At 40.3% G+C, this 5480-nt stretch overlaps 1 long non-coding RNA gene across 1 annotated transcript; it reads right to left on the minus strand.

Annotated features, from left to right (window-relative positions):
* Window positions 1-916: 916 nt before the first annotated feature.
* Window positions 917-3177, minus strand: LOC116727499 (uncharacterized). The gene is made up of 6 exons (XR_004340809.1): window positions 2462-3177; window positions 2108-2368; window positions 1865-1939; window positions 1443-1595; window positions 1237-1372; window positions 917-1144 (listed from the first exon to the last, which is right to left on the minus strand). It is a non-coding gene; the product is annotated as an uncharacterized LOC116727499 (long non-coding RNA).
* Between the last annotated feature and the right edge of the window lie 2303 nt (window positions 3178-5480).

Raw genomic sequence — 5480 nt, forward strand, 5'->3', positions numbered from 1 at the left:
CATCATGTCTCATCTCGCCTCATGAGAGGAATGTATTTTCACATCTAAGTTTCAAGAATCCACATAAAATATCTAACAATGCAATGATTTAAGGGTTTGTAGCTTCTGTCTTGGTTGTTTGTTGACCACTGTGTAGCTTTATCATTTTACTATTTAGTCTGGTTGTTTGTGTTTTTTTTCTCGTTATTTATTTATTCATATTTCTCAATCATTTCAAAAATATTTCAGTCAAACTCTTATTGTAATACATTATGTAGTGAGTATCGTCCGTCTCTCTCGCGTCCCCGGGTTGTTTGTCCATGTCTTCATGCCGGGCAGCTGGACGGTGTTGCTGGTGAAAGCCGTCCTGACTGGCGCCGTCTCTCTCTGCTCACTCCTCCTGTTTGTCACTCTGGTTCACAGCAACCGAAGAAGAAGAAGCAGCAGACCGTAAAAAAAACCCTCCACAGTCTCGGCTCAAACTGGAGGAAAGGTTTTCATGAGTCAGAGTCAGAGCTGTGAAGTTTTAAAGGAGGGCTGAGAAACGACTGGTGTTGACTGACATGATCCACCAACTGGTTCAGCTTCCAGTTCTTCCAGTTTGTTTCATTGGTTATGAGTCCATGAAGAAAAAAGAACGTTCTCTGGGTAACATTTCTATCTATTTCACTGAATTAGTTGAAGCTAAGGGTCGAAGGTCAACATCAGGATACTTCTTCAGTGTGACTGGCTTGTGTTTGTTTTTAAGATGTGAATTTTGTGTTGATGTAACTACAAATTAATTAACAGTTAATAAAATAAATACTTTTCTTTTAATCCTGTTCTCCAGTTTGTGCTTTGATCAGTTATGAAGTTCTATTAAAAATGTGGACCTTCCTTTAATATATAACGTTTCCAAAAATGATTATGGTTAAAAAATGACTCCAGAAATAACAGATTGAAAGAAGAACATTTGATTAAACTCAGAGTTACAGCACTGATGGATTTTGTGTTATGGGCCATTAATAATGAAAACAATTATGAAGAGAAAACAAATCTGCCTTCTAACTATTTATTCTGACATTTTGTTTTGGCACTTGAAGAATCAGAATCTCGTCTCCAGCCAGGCACCAGAAACCTCGCTGTCCGCTTCCAGAGTCGTTGATGTTTAGACAGGAGAGTCGAGCTAAGGAAACACAAGAACAAATTTGAGAAACACAGAGTCAAACGCAGGCCATTAAATACTGAAACTTTGCTGAGATGTCTCAGCAGCTCTACCTGCTACATCCAGAGTAATGGTGTCAGGTGAGGTCCATCTCCCCAGCGGTCGGTTTGTCTCAAACCTGAAGTGACACCGGCCCGCATCGCCCAGCTTCACACCCCGAATCTGAGCCGAACAGCTGGAATAGTGTAGCTAGAATGAAGGCAGCATTTCAGTAACGCAATTCTACTGTAACAATAACAGCATTTGCAGTTCTTCTCACCATGTGCGCCCGCGGTAAGATGGGCTGACCTGCTTCATCTGGTGTGGTGACCAAACTCCCTGCGACCATCGACAGAAACATGGAACCACATAAGGCGCCTCTCAGTGTGACCGGGGGAGTTTTACCCAATGTTGTTGTTCACTTAAACATATCCTAAAGCCATAAACAACAACATATTTTACTAGTACTTTATGAGATCCACCAACACAACCTACTATTAGTGTGAAGTGGAAAAAAAATATTCAAACTTTTCAGATTTCTTATACCAAAAAAATAAGTGACAGACCTTTCCTGCTACTCCAAAATATTCAAATATTTAGTTTGGGTCTGTTACATAAAATCCCAACAAAGTATATTTACTTGTTTTCACAAACATTTGAACCGTCCGTCTAAAGAAATGCAAAAATCAACAAATGATCAACCTGTAGTCACTGTAGTTCCTGCCCACACACACATCACTCTTCTGGAAAACGACACAGTCCACCTGCTCTGAGTACCTAGAAGACACAAACGTTTGGATCGTTCAATTGTCGGGGCTCTAATTTAGGAATCCATGCACAAAAAAACACAAGTAACAAAACATTTGAAGCAAACAAATACATATGTTCCAGTAAAAATCATGGAAGTGCACAAGAGATTAAACAATTTAAATCTCAAGAACTCACCCTCAGAGTGTCTGCATCCACCTCAGCCAGTCAGAGGAACACAGACACTTCAGGATGTTCATGTCCCTGACAGTGATGGAGGTCTGTCATAGCGATGAGGGAGCCTCGGTGTTTGGCGTCTGTCAGACGGGAGGAGGGGCGAAGCGGATGGGGGTGAGTGAGAGTTTGAAAGTGATCGGCTCCTCGTCCGTCGTTGTTTGACCCGTTTCCACTGCTGCTTTTTATTCCACTTCTCCATCTGAGTCTGTCTCAAAAGATGAGCTAAAAGAAGAAATTGTGACATCCATGTGATCTTATCACTCCTGCAGCGGTTTCAGAGAGACGTGTCTGTGCTACAAGTCAAATGTCATTAACCTGCAGTACGTGTTAGATTCACTTGTCATGTAATAGTCATTCATTCCTTCTTCTTTTGCTCCTTCTCTCTTCAGTGGGAAAAATGCACTCATGGTAGGTTTTTTAAAGCTAACTTCACCCAAATAAGGCTCAATATCACTTTAGTGGATTCACAGGAAGGGGCTACAGGCAGCCTGGCATCTTCATGGGAATTTCCAAAGTAAAAGCTCCCAAATGCTGATCAATCTTAAAGTAAAGCATAAGAAATGGTTCAGTAATATTTTACAGGAATCATAAGTATCATTCAATACTACTGTACATCAGTTATTATGTACAAAGTTAGACATAATTCCTAACTTTCTGGAAGTTTTCAGAGTGTGATTGTGCCCCTGCAATTTGAGAAATGAAAGGATTTTCAAAATTGTTTTGGCACTAAAGCTGCCAATAAATGTGCTAAAATCCAAACAGACCCAGAGCTATTTTTTTTATAGAAGCACATAGAAAGATGCAGGTATTATCGAGCTGCTTTGAGTCATGTGCAAAAGACACAACATGGGGTCACAAACAGTGGGGAATTTAATGAGAATTGTTTACTGCACTGTATGTATAAAAGTGTTTTAGCGCTGCTCACTGTAAATACACTTTTTGCACGTTAAAATTAGTTTATTTTTTTGCTTATATGATCTAACAGGAAGGAAAATCAAGGTTTTAATTGTTGAATAATTAATAAAATAATCTCAACTATACAATGGCTGAAAAGTTAAGGTTGTAAAAAATGTATTTAGTACCAACAGATGGTGTGTAAACCTGGGGCCACTGGATCGTCTGCCTTTTTTGGCAGGCAGAGTATTTTCGTTTTAGTCCTCAGTCCTCTCTGTCTTCTCTCTCCTGATTGGTCCAGTGCTGTTGTCTTGTCTCATTGATGCTGGAGAATCATCACACAATAAAACACATATTCCTTAATTTCTGTCTAAATAACAGATGATTGAAAGAGACTTTCTGATCAAGTCATCATCATATCCTCACCTTTCCCACAATCTGTTACAACCAGTAGATCAGCAGGTGGAGCAGGTCTTCTGCTTTAGTTGTTGGTCAACTCCAGTCATGTGACACGAGTTGACGGAGAAATGAAATAAAGAGAGAAGATAAAGTTAAGGAGGAAAATATGCATGGACAGCAGACAGCGACAGTTTCTAACTTTCAGCTCAGCTCTCTGCAGCTATATTTGAAATGATTAGTCATGTTGCGTAGATATAAATGTTCTTACTTTTTTTGTCAACTGGATTCTCTTATCTTCCTCCACCTGACTGGTGGTGCTGAAGGTGGAGGTTTACAGGCGGAGCTGGTCTTCTGCTTTAATTGTTGGTCAACTCATGTCATGTGACATGAGTTGATGTAGAAATGAAATCCAGAGAAAAGACAACAGGGTTAACAAATAGAATATAGGTGGACAGAAGGAAGAACAATTTTGAAATTTGATCTCAATTTCATCCATATTTAAAATGAAAATAAGTTTTTTTACTTTTTTTTGTCAACTGGGTTCTCCTATCTTCCTCCACCTGACTGGTGGTGCTGAAGGTGGAGGATTACAGGCGGAGGAGATCCAACCTGGGATGATCAGAGAATCATAGATCTGAGAAGTCTGAACCTGGACCAGAGACTAGTTTTGGGTATTTTTTAATGTCTATTCTTCTTTTGTGATCCTTCTGTGTTGTAACACATGAACATGCTATTGGCCATATAAACTATTTGTTTCATGAGATTAATAGTTTATCTACATAAAACTTTACTCCACATGCTCTCCATTTCCTTTCCTCCGATCCTGTTCTCTAGTGTCTCTCTGAATAAAAGCTCTTAATTAAATCCTTCAATCATAAATTCTGTCTATGTTCTCCTTTGTCTTCTAATTTCTTATTGTCCTGATGCTTTAATTTGGTTTCTGATACAACGTATTGTCAGGCAAGCATTCCTTACTTAAAGTAAATTTTAACTCTATATGGTTGAACACTTTCTAAATTACTAATAGTGAATTTCTATTTCTATTTTTGTTTAGTAAAGCTGATGGTCCCCACCACCAGCAGGAGGCAAGCAGTATCATGTGAATGTGGAAAAACTTACAAGCAGTGTGAAAAACAAGGGGTCCAGAAGGACAGGAACCACATGGACGACGACGAAAGGATCCAGCGATGAGCAGCTAAAACCTGAAAGATTAAAAACTTGGAGACTGGATTAGTGGAGGAACAGAATAGAATAATTTACTATATCGGAGAGCACCGCGTGGGGAAGAACCGCTATTTCACCCTGAAACATGGGGAAGTTGAGAGGAAGACACAAAGACGAAGAAAACTCCGGTGCAAGGCGCTACCTAAGGCTTCCTCAGTCCTGCCAGAATCCTTAACATCTAAAATAATAAACTAGCAGCGGGATAAAGAAAAGCCCCGCTGCAATGCGCTACCTAAAGCTTTCACAGGCTTGCTAGAAAGCCATTAGCTTCAATAAAAAAAACAACAGAGAAATGATGATGTCCTAATGTGACTTCCCAAATAGGTCTTCAGTTTTTACGGATCCCAATCTAATCAGAGTCACTTGACAAGACGTAGCGAGGTCTAAACCACACGTGTCTGGAACTCTCTCTTGCTGTAATTCCACCAGATGTTGAAGGTGTTGGTTCCTCTTCTATGTCCCCTTCAGTTGCCATCCAGAAACGGAAGTCAGGGGATGACGTAGTTGGATTTTCACAGTGTGTTGATGGTGAAGGACTGAAAACACGGGGTGACAAAATGGGATCTTCACAGTGCGCCGATGGTGAGGGACTGACGTCAGGGGATGAGAGAAAAGGGTCCTCATGCACCGTCCCTCGTAAGGGACTGAGGACAGGGGATGACAAAACAGGATCTTCATATTCTGTCTTTCGGTAGGGAATGAACAGAGGGCTTAATAGAAAGGGCTCGTCCTTCCATTCTTTACCATATCTCCATGCCATCCTTCTGCCGATTCTTTGAAGGACCTCGTCCCAGCTGGCATCATCACTATACTTGGT

The sequence above is a fragment of the Xiphophorus hellerii genome, chromosome 10 (assembly GCF_003331165.1).
Source record: "Xiphophorus hellerii strain 12219 chromosome 10, Xiphophorus_hellerii-4.1, whole genome shotgun sequence".
NCBI lineage: Eukaryota > Metazoa > Chordata > Actinopteri > Cyprinodontiformes > Poeciliidae > Xiphophorus > Xiphophorus hellerii.